This window comes from Stegostoma tigrinum, chromosome 10 (assembly GCF_030684315.1).
Source record: "Stegostoma tigrinum isolate sSteTig4 chromosome 10, sSteTig4.hap1, whole genome shotgun sequence".
In the NCBI taxonomy this organism is placed as follows: Eukaryota; Metazoa; Chordata; class Chondrichthyes; order Orectolobiformes; family Stegostomatidae; genus Stegostoma; species Stegostoma tigrinum.
In genome coordinates this window covers 57,923,286-57,946,943 of record NC_081363.1, presented here as the reverse complement: position 1 = coordinate 57,946,943, position 23,658 = coordinate 57,923,286, and the positions used below count along the sequence as shown (strand labels likewise).

The 23,658-nt window shown below is 41.6% G+C and overlaps 1 protein-coding gene across 3 annotated transcripts in view; it reads right to left on the bottom strand.

Annotated features, from left to right (window-relative positions):
- Positions 1-21,573, bottom strand: part of ttc6 (tetratricopeptide repeat domain 6) — a 219,341-nt gene extending 197,768 nt beyond the window's left edge. For all 3 annotated transcript variants that reach the window (XM_048537047.2, XM_059649195.1, XM_059649196.1), the window contains exon 1: positions 21,354-21,573. The gene's annotated coding sequence lies outside the window, so the exon portion shown is untranslated. The remainder of the gene's footprint in view (positions 1-21,353) is intronic.
- Positions 21,574-23,658: the final 2,085 nt, after the last annotated feature.

The window sequence follows — 23,658 nt, the reverse complement described above, 5'->3', positions numbered from 1 at the left end:
AACTCTATTGATCTCCTGATTCCTCATTTTTTCTGCTTATGGAACAATATTTGATACCTGATGCAATTATGTCTATAAGATAGTTATACTTTGGAACTATCTCTAAGCTGGGGTAAAAAAAAAGGGTCATATGACCTACTTTGAAGTCTGCTTTATAGCAAACTGGGGTGGGTTAATTGTTAGAAATTGAAGGGGGCCATATTGTTTTGTTATGAAGAAGGTGCAAAGAATTTACACTTGAAAGTAATGGCAGAAGCCTATGTGTTGACAATGGATAGACTATGAGTCTCCAAAGTCCCAGAAAAAAAAGTGTTGTGAATATCAGGTTATAAAGTTGTGCTTTAAATTGTCCATTGCTTCCAAGATCAAACAGAGTAAGGGTCCCAAGAAGAGCTAATTGGCATTTCTATCTGGATTCAAGGTCCATGTAATTCAGATTGCTACAGTGATTGGTTTTGAGTGGGGAAAAGACAGCTGATACCAGATTACAGGTCTTCCTAAAATATTATTGAACATCATAGACAGGTTAGTCTGCCTGGGTCCATGAAAAGGAAAGCAGCCATCAGAGGCTGGACACAGCTGTTCACAAACTGGGAGATCAGATTGGAAAGACCAAATTTATACAGAGTTAAATGATACTGAATATTTTGTCAAGCTAAGAAAAGTAACAGGAAAGCACATACTTGAAATTACAGTTTTGGAGTTAAATATTTCCAGACAGGAAAGGAAAAAATGGGAAGTAAATCTTCAGGGTTAGGAATCATTCTGGATTACTTCTGGGAACCTTGAATAAACATGTAAAGGAGAGCGTAAAGTGTATCTAAGAAGTCTGTTTTTAGTTGTGCTTAAACATCCATTAACTTGAATTTCAAATTTCATTACAATAAATATCAATAGAGATCACAACCTAGTAAGAAGATGAGAGGCTCCACAGTTTAGTGATGCCTCCTCCCAGTCCCTACTCTAGGCCAACCATGAAGGGTAGCAAGTGCAATTCCTGAGTGATGGCAAAAGGAGGCACTCCCTCCAGACCAATGAAGCCCGGACAGAGATTAGAGCAGAGGTTAGCATAGTGAGGTACATAATTGCTCCTCCGTCCAATGTCTCAAATGGGTCAGTAACCTCGTTGAATTCTTCAGAATTAGTGGTACTTCAGCAACCAAGTCGAATGAGAGCAACAACTAATGTATCTGCGTGTGTGGAGGCCAAGGCTAAGAGAGGGATTGCAAGCACACCCTCAGTACTGCATGACACTTGAGAACAAAGCATATGATGGTTTTGTTGGCCAAGCAAGTGCTATAGGTGAATTGAGTACTACTTACAATGTTGGGCCAGTATGCCGATGGGGATGCAAACAGGTGAAGGAGTTAGCTGTCAAATGAGATGGTACTAATTCTCCACTTTATTCTGTCAGAAAAATTATCTGATAATGACAAGGAGAAGGTCAAAATGGATGGATATGTGCCGAGATGAAGACTTTGACCCAGCTAAGGAGGAAGGTCTGAAACTTGCAAGGAACTGGACTATTGTACAGACAGCACAGCAGGAGCGGCCAGGCACCACAGTAAAAATGTTCCAACTTGGTTTTGAGATAAAAGCATACAGGAAATGCAAGTGCAACTGTGATGTGGAAACAAAGTATACTGAGCTTTAGTGGTTTTCTTTGAGTACTCCACTGCAGGTGGTCACAAGCCAAAACCCCTCACTGTTAACAAAGAATTCACCTCCGGAGAAGGAAGGCAAGATCCAGAGAATGCACATCACCAACCTCCGCCACAAGCACCACCAATATAGTGACAGTCACACTTGTTACTTAATAGCAACAGAACACCTCACACAGAGGTCACAGATGCTGAGCAAAGCTGTGACAGTCAGGTTTACTAACTCGGAGGCTTATTATGAATCAGGATCATCCTGAGCCCCAGGCTGATGATGGGCATTGCACTGACTGGGGGGTGTAACATTTGACATCCAAGACATGAGTCCAGCAATGTTTCTGGATTTTGAGCATATGGTTTCTATCATGAAGAGGATGGTGATCCCCTAGAGAGGACTACTCAGATATTCTACATTCAATATTTCATCACACAGGCCTCAAACACTACACCAGTTCTTCACCAAGAGTTTCCTGTGAGCTAGTTTGAAGAATTGAAATTTGATGAGACCTCAAGTCAGAGCTGTGAGAATGGGAAAGTGGGTACAGGCGGTTGGATATGAACAAGTGTTGGTGTAATATAATGTATATTTACTGACTCTGCCTCTCTCAGAGTCTCATGCACATTCACTCACTGTCCATCAAAATGCTCACTTCCTCACACACTCTCTGCCACAAACACTTCCTCAACTCTCTCACACTCACTTAGTCAGACTATATTTCATAATATCACCTAGACTCAGTCACAATCCCACAGTCACTTGCTCTCACACTCTCATTCACTCACACATCTTCTCTCACACTCACACACTCTCTCCCACATCACTTGTTCAGACCCTGTGCACATATTCACTCATTCTCCCTTTCTCACATTTGCTCACTCTCTGTCACAAATACTCACTTACTCTCATTCTCTCTCACACTCACCATTTGCCATTTACAGCCAACCTGCATCAGTCAGAGGACCTCAGGCACCAAATAGGGAAACAGCCACTTGTGGCCAGGCTGGGGGAGGAAGGAGATGGATGTGTGGAAGAACACATTAAATCCACCCGATTTAATCCACGCAGACACCAACAGCCTCCAGCAGAACCATGCAGGAAATGAGGAGAGCAAGAAAGGAAGGAGGAACATTATTGATTCTGGCATGCCCTTATGGGCCAATGAATTAAAATTAGAATTTGCCTTTATTGTCATGGGCACTTGACTGGGTGCAGTGCAAAGTTTGTAATGTCACTGCTTTGGCGCCATCTTAGGTATCGAGTCAGAGGTACAGACTTGAGAGATTCATTAATGAAAATTCAGCTTATGAATAAAGAATAAAAAGTTTTCTCTCAAAAAGCACTCAAATTTTAATCTTTTCTTCAAGTCCATGAGGCCGTCAGACTGCGTGGGCCAAATCTCTAGAACACACTGGACTTCAAACCTCAAGGCCTCGCTTCCAGTCCCTGAAGGCCCCACCTCCAGGACTTGTCTGGACTCGCTAGCCCCATGCTGGCCTAGCCTGGGGCTCACCTCCAGAACTGCTTCTGGGACTCTTCACAACCTCCACTGTCCTCTATTCGCCTCCAGTAAGTTAAAGTTAGAAGTTTGAAAAAGAGAGGAAAAAAAAATTAAAAAGAATGGTCTGAACAGAGGAGCTCCAATTGGACATCCTTACTCAGCCATCATCTTGAAGTATTCTGTTTCTTGAATAATGCTGTTAAACCAAACAACAGCAATAATTAGTTGATTAACTTGGTAGTAGGGACAGTCTGCAGCTGACTGGCTGATTTGGATACTGACCATCTTGCATGACAGAGTAACAATGGCCCAGTGCTGATGTTTAACCAGGACATCCTGGAATCAGGAAACATAGAAATGAACTTGATATGGCAAAGGTGACGGGTTGTCAACAACATCCCAACCGTATTAATTAATGCTCTGAGGAAGGGTCACTCGACCTGAAATGTTAACGACAGATGCTGCCAGACCTGCTGAGCTTATCCAACAATTTCTATTTTTGTCCATGTATTAAATCACAGGACGATTTCATCACAGAAGAAGGCTATTTCGTCTATTTGGTCCACGTTGTTTGTCTGTAGGGACAGATAAGTGAATTCCAGACCCTGGGCCTTTTCTAGGAGCCCTGCAATTTTTTTTAAACTGTTATCCAATTCCCTTTTAAAAATCACAATTGACTGTGTCTCCACCACACTTTCAGGCCATTTGTTGCAGATCCTAATCACGTGCTGCATAAAAAAGCTTTTCCTCAGGTCATCACTGATTCTTTTGCCACTCACTGTAAATAAGCATCTTCTCAATCTTTACCCTGTGTAAATCATGCTGAACCTTTCAAGAATGCCAAACTTTTGTGTTCCAGAACAAGCCGCATTTGTGGCCAAGCTATTCCAGTACGAGTACAATATTGGCTTTTATCCATAATGTGGAAAATGGCATGAGTATATCCTGAAAACAAAAAAGCTACAAATCTAATCTGCAATTACAGTTCCATCAGCCTACTTTTAATTATTAGCAAAGTAATGAAAGAGAACATTAAAAGTTCTATCACAATAGCATGTAATCATCAATGAATTATTCATCAATATTCAGTTTTACCAGGAAAACTCAGTTCCAAGCCTATCATGGCCTTAGTCCAAACATGAACAAAAGTACTGAATTCCTGAGGTGAGGTGAGAAATACTATCCTTGGCATTTAGGCAGCATTTAACCAAGTGTGGAATCAAGGCATTCTAATAAAATTGAAGCTACTGGGAATCAGGAGGAAAACTTGCCTCTGGACAAAGTGATTATTAGCACAACGAAGAATGACTGCGGTTTTCTTGAAGCCAACCATCTCAGCTCTAGCACACTGTGTTCCTCTGATAATGTCCTAGGCCCAACCATCTTCAGTCGTGTCATCAAGAACTTTCTTTCCCTTTCACATAAATCCAGAAATGGAATATGGAACAATGATAGCAGTATTCAGTTTCAATCTTAATTCTTTAGATAATTAATCACTACAACACAACTTATGCACAACTTGCTTGGATTAATAAGTGACAAATACAATATGCAACACACAAGTGCCAGGCAATTATCATCTCCAACAAGAGGAATCAAATATTTTCTTCTTGAAGTTCATCAGAGTAAGTGGGATTGAATTTGCTACCTTCAACATTCTGAAGGTCACCATTTGACTCAAAACATAATAGGGCCAAAAGGCCTAATTCTGCTTCTATATTTTATATCTTACAGACCAGTCATAGAAATTCTGTGGCTACAAGTGCAGGGCAGAACATAGCTATTCCCAAGTGAATAATTCACTTCCTGGCTCTCCAAAGCCTTGCCATCAAACACAAGACACGGATCTGGAAGGTCAGAGAATACTTTTCATTTGCCTGAATGCAAAAAAGCTCCAAAAATATCCAAAAAGCTCAACACCACCCAAGACATAGTACCACACTCGATTAGCACCCCAACCATTATTGTGAAAATTCACTCGCTCACTCTGTTGTGATGTAGCTTCAAAGTATATAACCTATTTTTCAACATCACCTCTCAAACCCTTAATCTACCCTTCTAAGGAGAGATGATAGCAAGTGTATGGGATCATGACCATTTCCAAGTTCATCTGAAAGTCACAATAACATCCTAATCTAGAAATATCACACCATTCCTTCATTGTTGCTAGGTTAAAATCCTGTAACTCACTACCTAACAACATTGAATATCATCACGACATGGACTGCAGTGACTCATCACTAACTTCTCCACCGCCTGTGAGTGCTCGCCTTGCCAAAGACAGCTATATTCTTTTTTTTAATTGATTTTCAGTCCCTGTGTAATGTTTCTTAATGTTGCCCTAGGTTGATGATATTCTTTCACTGGATCCTTTTCCTCCCCAAACCATTGATTTCAGCTTCGGCCACAATTAGTCATCATTCCCTCTCGCTTTTCAAATTCTCCTCACTCTCCCCAAGTACTGTTCATTGGGTCTCCATGTCAAGACACCCAGTATACACTATGTACAGAACCAATGAGCCTTGAAATAACAATTACAAATCTTGGAGCTCAGCCAAGCATTCATAATGAGCTCATTTGGAGAAACAGATGTCTGACCATCTGTCTCTGTTCATACAGTTCCCAAATGGTTTCTGTGAATGGTTGATTGAACTCCAACATTCACAAATGGATTAGCTCAGCAGGGCATCTGTGTTGACAGGAGGAGGTGGATGTTTGTTTTGATTAAATGACATATTATGAGCTTACACTAAGTTGTGCTTTCTTTGAACTTTTTCTTTCAATGTCTATGTTTATTTGACAAAATTTAAAAGTGTGACATGTGGGATAGTTTCTGTTATTAATACTATGAGTAGCTCTGTCCAAATAACATCTTGATGGATTGTAAGAACAGTTTTTTTTAAAAAAAACTTATTTCAGAAGAAGTGTTTTTTTCCTTGGCAGCTCAAGACACACTATTGATATAATATGATGCATTTTGACAAGTGGATAGGGGCATTGCAAATAGATCAAACATATGATATTCTTTGGGACACAATTATTTTGGAGGAATCCAAAAATTTACTTCCTGACATCATGTGAACTCATGTAGAAGGGCAGAGAGTTAAAACTGTAAGAATAGCAGAGAAAATGGTAGGTGATTATGAGTTGGTTTATAAATCAATATTTGGCTTCTGTGGGTGGCACGGTGACTCAGTGGTTAGCACTGCTGCTTCACAGCACCAGGCAGAAGGGTTTGATTCCAGACCCAGAGGCTGTCTGTGTGGAGATTGCATGTTCTACCTATGTCGGCATGGGTTTCCTGAGGGAGCTCTGGTTTCCTCCCATAGTCCAAAGATGCAGTTTAGGTGGATTGGCTGTGCTAAATTTCCTATAGTGTCCAGGGACATGTAATTAGGTGGATTAGCCATGGGATATGCAGGGTTACAAGGATAGGGAAGGGGCATGCCTCTGGGTAAGACTCTTTGGAGGGTTGGTGTGGACTTGCTGGACCAAATGGCCTGCATCCACACTGTAGGGATTCTACGATTCTCTGATCCATTTCAATCTGTGAGTGATTGAAACTGGGGAAAAGAGAAATGCTCAGGTGGCAAGGAAAGGAGATCTCATCGAAGATGGTAAAGAGAGTTTACCATGTGGTAAAAAGGAAACCCATGAGGGGGAAAGAGAAGTGTAATAAATTCACTGTAAAACACATGATGTCACAGTGTTGTCGGTTTAGAAAAAGCACAGCAAAGATGAATGTGGGAAAATAGGCTAAGCCATTGAGTTTTGTTCAAGTGGTAAAGGAAAGCACAGTGGAAGCTAGAAAGAATCTACAACCTGCTTAGGGATTAGTTGAGAAGAAAGTGCCGCATCTCTTTAAAAATTTACTTGCGTGGGTAACGTTTCCTCATGTATGCCAGGAGGAGTAGACAAAAACAATTAAGATTTTAAGAGATACTGGAGCAAGTCAATCTGAGGGTGAGAGATGAAGAGACATGTAATTCTGGGGCATTTCCAGAAAAGGTGGCAATATGGATTTCATGGTGAAAACAGCAAGAGTTAGTTCCATTATATAAAGTGAAGCTGGAGTGTCTGCTGAAAAGTGGTTAGTTGGTGGTAGGAGTAATAGAGAAATTCTCAGTTCCAGAAACATAGCTTATCTTTGGTAATGATATAGCTGGATCACAGGTGGAAGTGATGGCAACTGTGATTGAAAAGTCAGTGGAAAATCAGATAACTGAGGTGTGACAGGAAGCATACCTTGGGATTTTTACTGACTGTGTGATAACAAAACCACAAAGTCATAGGCAGAAGCAGGAGGAGATATCAAAGAGTAAAGATAAGGAAGTTCAAGCTCAATTATCAGAAACTATGTGTGATCAAAAGGTTGAGGAAAAACGGGAACAGGTGGAAGACAAAACGGATATTTTTAGTTCACAGAAATTAGCTGAATTACAACAGAAAGATGAAAATCTACTGCAGTTGTACCATAAAGCGTACACTGAAAAATGAAATGGGTGTATCCCAGAATGTTTCTATCTTAAAAATGACATCTTGATGAGGAAATGGAGTTCATCACATATTCAGGCAGATGAAAAATGGGCAAAGGTTCAAAAAGTTGCATTGCTGGTGGGTTATAGAAAGGAGGTGTTGTGGGTAGCATATGAATTACCAGTAGGAGGTCATTTAAAGTAAGGAAAACTCAAACCAAATACAAAAGCATTTTTATTAGTCTGGACTGCATAAAGTTACGGTTAAATTTTGCCAGACATGTCATAAATGCCAGGTAATTGGAAAACCTCCAGCAGCGACAAAACCAGCACCCTTAAAACCTATTACCGCATTTGAAGAATGTTATATGAGTTTTAATTGATTGCATAGGGCTCCACAAAAAGTGGGAATTAATATTCGTTGACCAGAATGGACATGTCTACCAAATTTCCAGAGGCCGTTCCGTTACAAAGTATCACGGCTAAAAGGATTGTAGAAGAGTTACTCAATTTCTTTTACTAGATATGGACTGCTCATAAGAAATACCATCAGATCAAGAGTCAAAATTTACACCAAATTCATTCAAGGATAGCTTAGGAATAATACAATTCAAATCCACTGCCCACCATTCAGAATCGCAGGGAGTATTAGAACTGAGGCATCAAATAGATTATTGGGGGCCAATTGTCAAGGCTTTCCAGAGGATTGGGGTAGAGGACTTCCATTTGTACTTTCTGCAATTCGGAATCCACCTAATGAATCAAATAAATTCAGTCCATTTGAATTAGTTTTTAGGCATGAGGTGAGAAGACCATTGAAATGGATGAAGGAGAAATTGGTGAGTCCTGGTTCAGAGGCTATATATTTGGACTACATGTCAAATTTCAGGAAAAGATTAACAGAGTGGGTGAGTCGGGTAGACAGCATTTGGAAGTAGCACAGAATGTGATGAAATGGGAAGCAGGCAAGAGATCAAACATTTGTAATTTTGTTGGCATTATTTCCAGTGGTAGATGAACATTTAAGGTGAGGTTTAGTGAGCCTTATCAAATCAAAAGGAAATTGAATGAGGTGAATTGTTTGATAAAAAAAAGGCCAGAGTGAAAGAATATTTTCAAAAGATTTTTGACAGGGAAGAAAAGCAACAGGAGAATGTGTTAGTGGTTACAACACACAGGGAAGAACCAAGTTCAGGGGATTCCGAATTGGACATTTCTCAAACTAAATTAGGCAATGAAGAAATTCTCAAAAATTGGGATAACTTATTGAGTTATCTTCCAGAGGAAAACGGATATGACATAAAAGACTTATTGCAATCACATGGGGAGATTTGTGGGATTAAGCTGGGAAGTACTAATCTAATTATGCATGATGTACATATTGGAAATGCTGGTCCAAATAAGGAGCATGCTATAAACCTAACCCTCTAAAGTTGGCACAGGTTCCAAAACAGATTGGACACATGCTCAAAGACAATATAATTGAAGTGAGTTGCCATGAATGAAGCTCATCCACAGTAGCAGTACCAAAACCAGATGGTACTAAACGAAAACAAAGTGTGAAGCTGGATGAACACAGCAGGCCTAACCTCACTGCGAAGCCTCTTCCAGGGATGCCTAACCTGAAGAAGTTACCCTCCGGACCAACCTCAGGGAATCTCTCTCCCATTGATACTCTCTCCACCTATCTTCTTTACTCTCCATCTTCGGTCCGCCTCCCCCTCTCTCCCTATTTATTCCAGTTCCCTCTCCCCATCCCCCTCTCTGATGAAGGGTCTAGGCCCGAAACGTCAGCTTTTGTGCTCCTGAGATGCTGCTTGGCCTGCTGTGTTCATCCAGCCTCACATTTTATTATCTTGGAATTCTCCAGCATCTGCAGTTCCCATTATCTCTGATACTATTTTAACCTCACTGCGAAGCCTCTTCCAGGGATGCCTAACCTGAAGAAGTTAACCTCCTCCCTCCGGAACAACCTCAGGGAATCTCTCTCCCATTGATACTCTCTCCACCTATCTTCTTTACTCTCCATCTTCGGTCCGCCTCCCCCTCTCTCCCTATTTATTCCAGTTCCCTCTCCCCATCCCCCTCTCTGATGAAGGGTCTAGGCCCGAAAAGTCAGCTTTTGTGCTCCTGAGATGCTGCTTGGCCTGCTGTGTTCATCCAGCCTCACATTTTATTATCTAGGCCAAGTAGCATCTCAGGAGCACAAAAGCTGATGTTTCGGGCCTAGACCCTTCATCAGAGAGGGGGATGGGGAGAGGGTTCTGAAATAAATAGGGAGAGAGGAGGAGGCGGACCGAAGATGGATAGAGGAGAGGATAGGTGGAGAGGAGAGTATGGGTGGTGAGGTGGGGTGGGAATAGGTCAGTTCAGGGAAGACGGACCGATCAAGGAGGTGGGATGAGGTTGGTAGGTGGGAAATGGAGGTGTGGCTAGAGGTGGGAGGAGGGGATAGGTGAGAGGAAGAACAGGTTAGGGAGGCGGGGACAAGCTGGGCTGGTTGCGTGGTGCAGTGGGGGGAGGGGACAAGCTGGGCTGGTTTTGGGAAGCAGTGGAGGAGGGAGAGATTTTGAAGCTTGTGAAGTCCACATTGATACCATTGGGCTGCAGGGTTCCCAAGCGGATTATGAGTTGCTGTTCCTGCAACCTTCGGGTGGCATCGTTGTGGCACTGCAGGAGGCCCATGATGGACATGTCGTCTGAGGAATAGGAGAGGGAGTTAAAATGGTTTGTGACTGGGAGGTGCAGTTGTTTATTGCGAACCGAGTGGAGGTGTTCTCAATCTCAGGCAACCAGCTAGAAACTGATGTCATCTCAGGCAACCAGCAAGAAACTGATGTCCACTTCAAGCCCACCAACTTCCACAGCTACCTAGAATACACACCCTCCCGCCCACCCCCCTGCAAAAATTCCATCCCCTATTCCCAATTCCTTCGCCTCCACCGCATCTGCTCCCAGAATGAGGCATTCCACTCCCGCACATCCCAAATGTCCACGTTCTTCAAGGACCGAAACTCTACCCCCCCACATTTCCCCCCCCCCCCACCCCGCAGTGGTCAAGAACGCCCTTGACTGTGTCTCCCGCATTTCCCGCAACACATCCCTCACACCTCACCCCCGCAATAACTGCTAAAACAGAATCCCCCTCATCCTCACACAGCGCCTGACCAACCTCTGGATACAACGCATCATCCTCCGACACTTCGACCATCTGCAATCCGACCCCACCATCCAAGACATTTTTCCATCCCCACTCTTGTCTGACGTCCGGAGAGGCCACTCTCTCCGTGACTCCCTTGTCCGCTCCACACTCCCCTCCAACCCCACCACACCCGGCACCTTCCCCTGCAATCACAGGAAGTGCTACACTTGCCCCCACACCTCCTCCCACACCCCTATCCCAGGCCCCAAGATGACTTTCCATATTAAGCAGATGTTCACCTGTACATCTGCCAATGTAATATACTGTATCCACTGTACCTGGTGTGGCTTCCACTACATTAGAGAAACCAAGCGGAGGCTTGGGGACCACTTTGCAGAACACCTCCGCTCGGTTCGCAATAAACAACTGCACCTCCCAGTCGTGAACCATTTTAACTCTCCTTCCCATTCCTCAGACGACACGTCCGTCATGGGCCTCCTGCGGTGCCACAATGATACCACCCAAAGGTTGCAGAAACAGCAACTCATATTCCGCTTGGGAACTCTGCAGCCCAATGGTATCAATGTGGACTTCACAAGCTTCAAAATCTCCCCCTCCCCCACTGCATCCCAAAGCCAGCCCAGCTCATCCCCGCCTCCCTAACCTGTTCTTCCTCTCACCTATCCCCTCCTCCCACCTCTAGCCACACCTCCATTTCCCACCTACCAAACTCATCCCGCCTCCTTAGCCTATCCGTCCTCCCTGGACTGACCTATCCCCTCCCCACCTCACCACCCATACTCTCCTCCCCACCTATCTTCTCCTCTATCCATCTTCAGTCCTCCTCCCCCTCTCTCCCTATTTATTTCAGAACCCTCTCCCCATCCCCCTCTCAGATGAAGGGTCTAGGCCTGAAATGTCAGCTTTTGTGCTCCTGAGATGCTGCTTGGCCTGCTGTGTTCATCCAGCTTCACACTGTGTTATCTTGGGTTCTCCAGCATCTGCAGTTCACATTATCTCTGGTACTCAACGATTGTTTGTGGACTATCACAAAGTCAATGCAGTTACAAAATCTGATTTATATCCTATTCCACATTTAGAAGACTGTACTGAGAAGGTGGGACAAGCACTTTATATTTCTAAATTGAGCTTACTCAGAGATACTGGCAGGTATCTTTATCTAAAAGAGCCAAGGAAATTTCAGCTTCCATAACCCCAAATGAAGCAGCATGGTAGCTCAGTGCTTAGCACTGCTGCCTCACAGTGCCAGGGATCAGGTTCAACTCAATCCTGGAGTGAATATCTGTGTGGAGTTTGCATATTCTCCCCGTCTCTGCATGGGTATCCTCCAGGTGCTTTGGATTCCTCCTGCTGTCCAAAGATGTGCAGGTTAGGTGGATTGGCCATGCTAAATCTCCCATTGTGTCCTGGGATGTGTAGGCTAGGTAGATTAGCTATGGGAAATGCAGAGTTACAAGTAGAGGGTAGCGGGGTGTGTCTGAGTGGAATGCTCTTCACAGGGTTGATGTGGACTCAATAGGTGGGATGGCCTACTGCCACACTGTAGGATTCTATGTTCTATGAATGGACTGTACCAGTTTAAAGTCACGATATTTGGTGTGTAAAATGCAACAGCCACATTTCAAAGACGAATCAATAAAGTCATTTTGGGATTATACAATTGCATGATATACATTGATGGTCCAGTGATTTTTAGTCACACATGGATGGAACATTTACAGCATCTATCAGAATTCTTCGATTGACTTTGGGAGGTAGGCTTGGTGAAAAACCTGACTAAGAGTGAGCTGGCTAAAGTCCAAACCATGTACCTGGCCCATGTTATTGGACATGGACAGATGGCTCCTTAGGGGGTGAAAACAAATTGAGGATTTTCCCACACCATCCATGAAAATGGAAGTACTACAATTCCTGGGATTGAGTGGTTTTTATCAAAAGATTGTGCCAAATTTTAGTGGTGTGGTTGCTCCACTATATGACTTGTTGAAGAAGTGCAGAAAATTTCAGTAGACCAAGGAAGGTCGGAAAGCTGTGTTAACCACTGCCTCAGTGTTAAGCACAACTAATTACGCAAAGCCATTCAAAGTAGTTATCGATGTAAGTGTTGTGCATGTTTGTGCTGTGCTTTTGCAAGAAGATGATGAGAAGATAGAAAGACTGATTGGGTATTTCCCCAGAAAATTGAATAATCATCAATAGAATCATTCCACAATTGAGAAGAAAACCTCAAGAACATCGTGTCAGCGCTGCAACATTTCAACATTTGTGCTGCCAGTGATGTTTCTGAGACAATAGTATATACTGATCATAACCCTTTAATGTTTTTGGAAAAATTTAAGGATAAAAATTCAAGACTGTTTAGATGGAGCATGATTTTGCAGCCATTCAACTCAAAAATTATTCACATTGCAGGACAAGAGAACACAGTTGCCGACATATTGTCACAACTTTAATGAAAACAGAGGCATTTGGTGGCAGGAAGGAAACAGACTGAAATGGATCGTGGTAGAGGACGTTTGCATGCTTAGAGTCAATGTAATGTATATGTATTGTAGTATGCTAATAGTTTAAGACTAAAGTTTTTTAAAACTAAAGCCACCCTTGTATATTGATGGTCCATTTCTTTTTAAGGGGGGGGGTGTGAAATTACCATGAATTTAAGAGGTGTATTTTGTCCTTTTTCTTTACGAAGGAAGATTGAGACAGAAGTGACAAGCAGTCTGCTCCAAAGCCAATAAAGTAAAGCCAAAGCTTGTGAGGCCTTGGTGTTTTTTTTTAAAGTTGGAACAATACGAACAACCTGAATGGGTGGGATCGAGCTCCTACAGAACCAGGTTTTTATTTTATTTTTAGCCATCAGTAGCAGTTCCTGGAGTCTTGAGGCTGGCTGTGGAAGATCCTATTCCTCCCTCTGTTACGGCTTAAAGATAGGGTTCTCTTCCTGTTGCTAGAATTGCATGTGAGACAATCTATTTCTGAATAGATTGAATTTGCCTTCGAGAACGGGTATTTATGGAATGATACTATATTGGAACAGTTAATTAGTAGTAGTTAATATATTATTTGTTAAGCATTTCAGTAGAGTTACAGCTAAGCCAATTCTTTTCTTTTTCTTTTGTCTATATTTTAACTGTAGTATAAAGTGTGTTTTGATTAACTTCAAGTAGTTTGACCAGTCAAATTGCATCTGAAATGCAACACGTTACACTTATCTTTAAAATAAGAAAAAGTTAGGGTTTAGACTATCTTCTTAATATATTTTGAGGGAATTTGGACTGCTCCATATCAAGCAGGATTGCCTAAGGCTTGTCTTCAGTTCAGTCCATACGTAACTTGCTTCATCAACAAATCAGCATTTTTGTTGTATGCACAAGATTTCAAAACATTAAACTGCCACTGGAAAAACCTGATTTCACAAGCAACAGTAGCTTTTATCACTTCATCAGTTCAATTTGTGTCACACATTAAAAACTGTTCAGCCTCTCATTGACTTCAGGCCTTTGTCAATTAAAACGTTGGTACTTCAAGATATAAAAACAGACCTTGATGCCTTCTGAGATAGTTCGAGATCAATTAGTCAGTCAGGTTTTGCTTCATCATGGAGGAATTTACAAAGTGCCATCTGCTGGAAGCTAATCTGCAGACAATACCAACCGTATAAATAGCACTGTGAGATGGCATGGATGACACCACAGCCAGAACTTGTATTCCACAAGGCTTTTTCATGCTTCTCCGAAGATACGAGTAATGTCAGTCATAGCAATACAGATGAAACAAGTAGATCACTGAAAATTTAGCTTGAGCCTTGTCAGACTTGCTTTGTGATTTTCATAAAGTTTCATGTAGAGTTTCTCTCTAAAGGCTGAATAAATTTTCTCACACGATGATCCCAAACCTGCCTCACTAAGTAAGCACCACGCCTCTCTCATCCAATGCTTGCTGAATTCACCCATTCATAGCAAGTGGAAGTACTCACAATTGCCAGGATATCCTGGGATTTCTAGTGCTTGCACTACAGTTAAATGGCCTCTGTGCTCCCAGTCAAACACTGGTAGTCTGCAGCTGCCCTGTATGATTGGGGATATTTGCCTCAGACACTGTAGACAAGGAAGCATTGGCATCCATTTTTACAGAGAGGGACAAAAAGGTTCTGTCAGTTAGGGTGGTGCGGCGGGGGGATGTCTTCTTCCCCAGCACTGATAGAGGAAGAGACCAGGCCCTACCAATCTGTTCAGTGCAATCTCCATGGTCTGGTGAAATGCCAGCAGTGCCAAATGAAGGTCAATGACCTATGCCATTCTACCACTCATCTTCTGTTTGCTACCTCATAGCCTCTTGGTCTCTGCTACTGCACTTACATCTTATCAAGGCTCATGCTCTACCACTATCACTGTTGCCTGCAACATTGTCCCTCACTCACTCTCACCTCCTCCTCAGTCCCCACGTAATTAACAGTCCATAGCTTCTGTGCTGCTAACTCACTCACTCGGAACAGCCAACAACATTTTCAACATAATGACTAAGCTTCCAGAGAATTCTAAAGATTTACTCTCCTTTGAGTGATGAAATCCTCCTCATCTCAGTCCTAAAAAGCTTGCCCTTTATCGCACGACTATGTTCCCTGCTTTTAGACAGCCAGCCATGGGGAACATCCTTTCAGTATCAATGAGATCACCTCTTATCCTTCTAACAGTGAGATAATACAGGCTCAGTGTCCTCAAATATTTCCTCATAGAACAGCCCCACCAACCCAGGAAATAATCTGATGAACCTTGGCTGCACACGCTCTTTAGTAAACATATCTTTACTTAGATACGATGATCAAATTTGCACACAGTATTCCAGCTTCTACATTCCCTCTAAGCCGGGTGGGGCCATGGTCTAGCGGCCGCTCGAAGGCTTAGCATATGCCGAGCAATGTCATTCTGAGAACTGAATTCTAGTTTTGGAAACCTCTGCCATAGACAGACCTCAGAGGAAAAATAATCAAGAGGGAGCACCATCCAAGTTCGGTCTCATCGATGTTTTATACGATTGAGACTAGACATAGTTAATCCTGTACTCAAATCCTTTTGCAGTACACTATCTGCCTTCCCAATTGTTTGATGCATCTGCATGTGACCCTTCAGAGGCTTATGAACACTTTTAGAAACTTCCCAATTTTACACAATTTAAGAAATACTCCTCACTTTCCTTCCTCCCATCAATTTGGATAATTTCACATTCATTAGCATTATATTCCCTCTGCCATGTTCTAGTCCATTCACTCTGTCCAAGCTGCCTTAAAGCCATAAGTCCACAAGAAATAGGTTCAGGAGTAGACCATTCAGCCCCTCAAGCCTGCTGTCACATCCAATAGGATGGTGTTTGATCTGATATTCCTCATGTCCACTTTCCTGTCCATTCCCCATAAACCTTGACTCTCCTACGGATCAAGAATCTAACCATCTCAGCCTTAACACACACAAGGATTCTGTCCCCACAGCTCTCTGACACAAGGAGTTCCAAAAACTCAGAAACCTCTGAGAGAAGAAATTCTTCCTCATCTCAGTCCTAAATTGACACTGCTTTATTCTGAGACTATGTTGTTTGGTCCTGGTGGGCTCCTTGAGGGAAAACATCCTTTCAGCAATTACGCTGTCAGGCTGTTAAGTATTTTAGATGTTTCAATTAGATCATCTTTCATTCTTCTAAATCCCAACCTGCTTAACTATTGCTCATACGATGATCCCCCCATTACTGGGAATCATGTTGGTGGCTCTATCAGCCTTTTTGCATCATCCTCAAAACACATTTTCCCATCTGGTTCTGTCTCATCTGCAAACTTGGAAATATTATAACTGATCCCCACATCCAAATTATTAGTACAGTTTGTGAACAGCTGGGCTCAAGCAGCGATCTTTGTGATAACCCACTAGACACATTCTGCCAACCTGATAACAGTCTATTTATTCCTATTCCCTGCTTGACTTATGTTAACCAATTCTCAATCCTTATGCTCTACCTCACGTGTTGTAATTTTCCTTGATTAACTCCTGTATGATAACTTATTGAAAGTCTTGTGAAAATCCAAATGAAACACATCTACTTGTTTCCCCTTATCCACTCTGTTAGTACATCCTCTAACAATTCTGTTGAACACAACTTCCTCTTAATAAATCCATCTTATCTCTGCTCAATCACATCATTATTTTCTGAGTGCCCGGTTATCACATTCTTTATAAATAGATTCCAATATTTTGCCTACTACTGATGTCAGACTAACAGGTCTGTCGTTTGGTCCTGGTGTCCCCAATGAGGGAAAACATCCTTTCCGTATTTACCCTGTCAAGCCCTTAAGAATCTTAAATGTTTCAATTAGATCATCTCTCATTCTTCCAAATCCCAACCTGCTTAACTATTGCTCATAAGATGATCCCTCCATTACTGGGGATCATCATGGTGGCTCTATCAGCCTTTTTGCATCATCCTCGCAACATATATTCCCATCTGGTTCTGTCTCATCTGTAAACTTGGAAATATTATAATTGATTCCTACATCCAAATCATTAGTACAGATTGTGAACAGCTGGGCCCTGTTTTCTCCTCCCCTCCATTCTTAAATAATGGGGTTATGTTAGCAATCTTCTAATCTACAGGCACTGTTCCATATCTTTGGAATTTTGAAACATGATCATCATTGTCTCAACAGCTACCAATTTCAAAACTCTGCAATGCAGATCTCTGCATCCCACAGATTTCTCAGTTTTCAATCTCATTAATTTCTCCAATACTAATTTTTCTACTAATATTAATTGCTTTCAATGCCTCGTTCTAATTGCTCCCTTCCATTTCCATTATAACATTGCAATTTCTTGTATTTTCCATCAGGAATTCAAATACAAAGCAATTACTTAGCTTCTCTACAATTTCCATATTTCTTACTATACATTCTCCTGTCTCTGCCTGAATTAAAAGACATTTGGTTTTGCTAATCTTTCTCTTTTTGAATACTTATAGAAGCTTTTGCAGCCCATATTCATGTTTCTTACTAGCTTGCATTCATGTTACCTTTATTCATCAGTCTTTGGTCCTCCTTTCTTTCATTCTAAAGTGTCGCATACCTTAGGCATTCTCAGTTTGTTTGGAAAGTTCATTAATCACCTCCTTTGACCTAATACTAAAATTTCTTTGTTAGCCATGGTCAGAGAATGTGTTTTCGTGCTTTAAAAGAATGTTTGTTTGTTGTACATAATGCACTATTTCATTAAATTCTAGCTATTACCCACCTCTACCTTTTAACAGATTCTAATGTAGTTTCCCATTCCAGCACAGCCAACTTGCCCCAAATACCGTCATAGTTTCCTTCACTTAGACTCAAGGCCATAGTTTCAGGTTGAACAACATAATTTTTAAATTGAATGCGAAATCTCCATAGCCGGTGTGATGGCTTAACGGTCCTTTTAAACATGGTTATTAATTAACCCTTTTCATTGTATGAAAATATGATCTTCTGTTCCCTTATTCATTCCTCAATATATTGCTCCAAAAAAAGCCATAGATATGCTAGGCATTCATCCTCCACATCATTGATGCTCGGTAGGTTTACCCAATCTACATGTAGTTTGAAGTTATGATTACTGGATTAATCTTGTTATATGTACCATTAATATGCTGATATACATCATGTCCTACATTGCCACTACTGTTTGGTTGCCCATTGCTATTTCTTAGCTCCACATAAACAGTTTTGACATCTTGTTCTTCTAATTTAAAACTCACTCTCGTTAATGTACTGATCTCATCCTTTACTATCAGTTCTACCTCACCTCTTGTTTTGTCTGTCATTCCTATTTGTCTAATATTCCAGAACACTCAGTTCCCAATTTTGAACTCCCTGCAGCCATTTCCCATAATGACATTGAGATCATACCTGTTTATTTCAATGTGTGACATCAATTCATTTACCATGTTGTGAATGCTGTGTGCATTCAGATACAGGGTCCCGAGTTCAGTCTTTGTCTTTGTTTCAATTTCACGTTGGCATTTGTCTCTGCTGTCTTGCAATTTCATTACCTTTCTACTTTTCATTGCCAACTTTGTTTTTCTCCAAGCTGAATTTCATTTCCGATTCCCATTCCCCTACATGTAAGTTTAAATCCTACTAACAGCACTAGCAAGTCAGTCTGTTAGGATATTTATCCCAATTCTGCCATTTTCAAGTCTTACCTTTATTGAACTGATTTCACTTCAGAAATCTAAAGCCTTCCTTTCTAGGCCATTTCTGCAGCCATGTGTTTATTTGTTCAAATTTATAATTTCTGTATTCACTAGCATGAGTGTTTAGGAGATTAATGCCTTAAAGGTTTTTATTTTTCAAGTTCTTCTCTAGCTCCCTAAACTCTGTTTCAAGCTCTCATCCTTCTTACTAACTATGTAATTGCTACTAATGTGGACCATAACTTCTGGCAGTTCTTCCTCCTCCAAATGAATCTCCTGCATTTGTTGGTGACATCCTTAATCCTGACACTAGATTGGCAAAACGTCATCCTGGAGTCACATGTTCCTTTGTAGTTCTGCCCAAATGAATACAATGCAATTGCACAAAACGGCACAAAAAACATTTTTTGGAGAACTAAAAGTGGAAAGTAAAATAAAACTATGTTATGAATATAATGAAGATGACAAAAAAAATGAATGCTTCGAAGTAAGAACTTTTCTCTGGTAATTTGGAATGCCTCTTTTATAATACAATAAAAAACTTCACCTTCTGTGCTCCTTTCAATGTAATGTTCTTTTGTTATAGTCATAGCATGAAGGTTCTCTTTTTAAAAGGCAACACTATTGTAATCCCTATTACTTTAGGAATACAAAACCCAGTAATTTACTAAGCATGTATCCTCATTTATTCCAAGTATAGTTAAATATATTCAGTTTGTGAGATTTAAGCAGTGAGATCATCGGAAAACCAGAGTGAGACACAGAACATGAGATGTTGCTGCTGATGGTAATGGACAGGCTGGTACTGGAGGAAGGAATTGTTGTAGGACCAACCAGCTTATATCTCTGCCGAGCTGATAACCCTGAGGATCTCAGCCTCCTGAAACCTACATTTAAAGGAACTTTTTGGAATACCACAACCTTCAACTATTCCAAGGAATAAGGTGTAGATGACAACCCAATTGAAAGTGTTGTTAGCCACAGACTTCTGCTTTGTATGGCTATTTCCTCAATTTTAGTATACCATGAAGCATATGGCAATCACAGGAACATCTGCAGGAGAACGTATCACCACTCTAAACCTGCACCCATCCTCACCATGCCAGACCATACTGATGTGGGGTTTCAAGTGAATTACTTTAGCTGCTGCTGCACTAGTAAGTAATGATTCTGAAGGAATTTCTAGCAGCAAAGGTAAGATAACTGTCCTACCTCCCATTATATTAAAATATCAGGACTCATGTATCAACTCATCAAAGGCATGAAGAGAACCAAATTGAGGACAGGTCATTCATGCAGTTGCAGACATAGGTTGTAACCGGCATTATGGGCCAATGACCTATTTCTGAGCTGTAACAATTCTGTGATTCTGGGATTATGTCAAGATGTTCAGCACAAAATTTCAGAGCTATCTCAATTTTAAATTTTTCTGAATTAGCTGTTCTAAAATAAAATTATAAAATTCCATTTATATCGGTTATATTTGATCACTCATGATTCATAGGTTTTGTATTTACTGAGGTATCTAAGTATCTCCATTGGCAAATAGTAGTAGATAGTAGAGGGTATTGTGACAGTGACAGAACCAAACACATCTGCTGATAGTAATTTTAACCTCTGAAACTGAACAGTTAAGCGTCCTTTAATACTTTTTAATACTCTGCCGGTAATGTGGAGCTGATGGCCGAACTGATTAATTCCAGTCAAAAGAACCGAAGATGCTCCAAGCCACTTCAAATGGGCAATAAAATTCCTTTTTAAAATGCAGTAAAATTACTGTCATTCGTTTCATTGTCCCTGGAAAAAATAAAAATGAGGCAAGTATCTTACCCCTGGCCTCGCTCAAACAACCTCAGGGAAATGTGTTTCTCTACCGACGTCAAATGAGGACTGGATTCAGTTTGGTTGTGATGGTTTCTGTGGTCAAGAGGCCTGCCCAACATTTATTGTCCGTGCCAAGCATTGTTCATCGTGGTGAACAAGTGTTGCCACAGGCCAGCCTGACTCATCTTCATACCAAAAACCCGGGGTTGGGGGGGTGGGGGTGGAAGAGAGAGAAATACAACTTCTTTACGGTATCTATTTCATTCTTTAATTGCAACATGGGTTGGCAAATCCTATTGTTGAAACTGTATTTTTATTTTATCCAATACAATCTCTTGACATCAAAAACGACTGACCTTGATTTTAACGGAAAGCTCACATACTACTCCCCACTATTAATCAAACCTTCTGTGGTTATGAAAATGGTACCTTGCAGTCAACTACAGAAAAAAAACGCAGTGGTTATTCTGACTGTCTCCAACTTGCATTCTTCTGCATTGGTCTGAGCTTGGTTCAAAGACTGGATTGAGCTCACCTTCAGAAGGGAGACTGGGGGAGGCTCAGGTTATCCTTCTTTCCACACAAGTTGTGCGAGCGGGTTGTTGCACGCCGACAGCTGGCCAGCCTCAATGGAGTGAACTGAATTGCTGTTTGTCATGTCCTTGAGCTTTGTTTCTTTCCCACCGATCCCGATCCGGGCTTTGCCGCTCCAGGCCCGACCGTCGGTTGAGGATTGTTGGGACGCCGTTGCTTGGTAACCGGGAACCTTTTGCGCGAGGCTGGTCGCCACTCCTCGGGCTTGAGTTCCTGCGCTGGAGATTGCCTGCCTCGCAGTTACCCAGCGGCCTCTGTGTCTATCGCAACAATGTCAGCCTCCCCAGGAATTCACTCCTTCACTGTTGCACGCAAACTCACCGCATTCGTGTCTCTCTGAAGTTTCTGTAAAATCAGCAGCAAATTCGTTGAATGTATCTAAACTTCTCCTACTTTCGGTTATTTGTGCTTTTACCCTTTATTGCTCAGGGATGTAATAAGTCTTAATACGAGGTTAAATCGTAGTTATCTTTTAAGTTTGGTTTGATGTTCCTGCTACATAGTGGATCAGTCACACAGGCAGGTGGAGAAAAAGGCAGGTCATTTTAATGTAATGTTTACTGGTCAAAAGCTTCGGTTTGCAATAACCGAAGGCCTTGCATTTAGAAAGCGCCGTTAATGCTAATGTACATGTTCCAAGTAATTAGCAGGATTGCAACCTGATGAACATTCACAACATGACAAACCATGATGGAGACTTGACGATAGATGACTAAAAGCCTGGCAAACAGGGTAAAGAAACATTTTTAAAGAAGAGATCAGTGGAGAGTGGAAGAGGTTGACATAACTTTCTCGTTAATAATGTCAGGACTAACCTACCTGGTTTACTAATGTCGTTAAGGGAAGGAAATCTGTCTAGTTTAGCCTACATTTGACTCCATACCCACAGCAATGGGGTTATCTCTTAGCTGCCCTCTCGGCAATTAGACATGGTTAATAAATGCTGGTCCAGCCGGTGATGCCGACGTCCCATGATTGAATAATGAAAAAGAAACTAAAAGCATAACTGGCATTTGTGGAAGGGAGTGGGGCATGTGGAGCCAAGGGAGTGGGAAGTGCCGCAGAGGGCAGTGTGAGAGGAACTTTCTTATAGGGGCCTGGAAATTATCCATGTAGTTTGAATAGGGAGAGGCAAAGTTGTAAACATGACGATGAGAAAGTAAAAATCGGCTGTTAGTGAACCAAGAGCCAACCGAAGTCTGTCTGTGAATGTGGCTTAGTACAATTTGGGATACAGGGAGAGATGTTTGGGTGAATTTAAACTCTGAAGGACGGAGAATAGGCTGCCAGCAGGAAACATTGAAACAAATGAGGCTTTAGGTAACTTTAGTGTAACTTAAGTGCAGAAGCAACCAAGTTGAAGCAGGGGGTGACCACGAGAGATATTATGCACATTATCTTTGATAGATATGAGCTAGAAACTCTGCTCAGGTTCAACTGAGACTGACTGTCAAGGAAGGCGATCGATAACGCTAATGTGCTGGAGTTATCACGGGAAGTAGCAAAACTGGGTGACCTCATCCTACATGTGTAAATTGAGCTCATACGTCACGATCGTGTTACCTGGGGACAGTATGTAGATAAGATACTGGAGTTGACTAAAAGCATATCCCTGGAGGACTTCAGAAGTAATTAATGTTTTGCAGATTGTTTCCTTGCTAAGACTGGACAGGTATAAGCAAAAACAGACAAGCTTGGGCCATTTGATTAGTTAGAAGAGATAGGAATAAGTCACTGAAAAAAGTGGTTTTTTTCATCAAGGTTTAATAAAGGTGAGTGAATAGAAATTAACTGGCGTGTGTGGGTGTATGCCTGCATGTGTGCGTATGTTTTAAGTAATATATGTAGTCTTCCATTATGCATACTGTACTACTGACTTTTCATACTTCAAATTGCATACATTTTACAATTTCATAATTCTTTTTCATAAATCCAGCTCCTCTGTGGAAGTGTTTTTGTCTCTTACAATTTTTTTTAATCTATTATCCAGGATGTGGGCCCAATGGTTAGCACTGCTGCGTCACAGCGCCAGGGACCTGGCTTTGATTCGAGCCCTAGGCGACTGTCTGTGCGGAGTTTGCACATTCTCCCCGTGTCTGCATGGGTTTTCTCCAAGTACTGTGGTTTTCTCCTACAATCCAAAAATGATTTCGTTGGATTGACCATGCTAAATTGCCCACCGTGCCCAGGGGTGTGCGGATTGGGTAGATTAGACTCGAGAAACGCAGGGATAGGCTTGGGCGCGT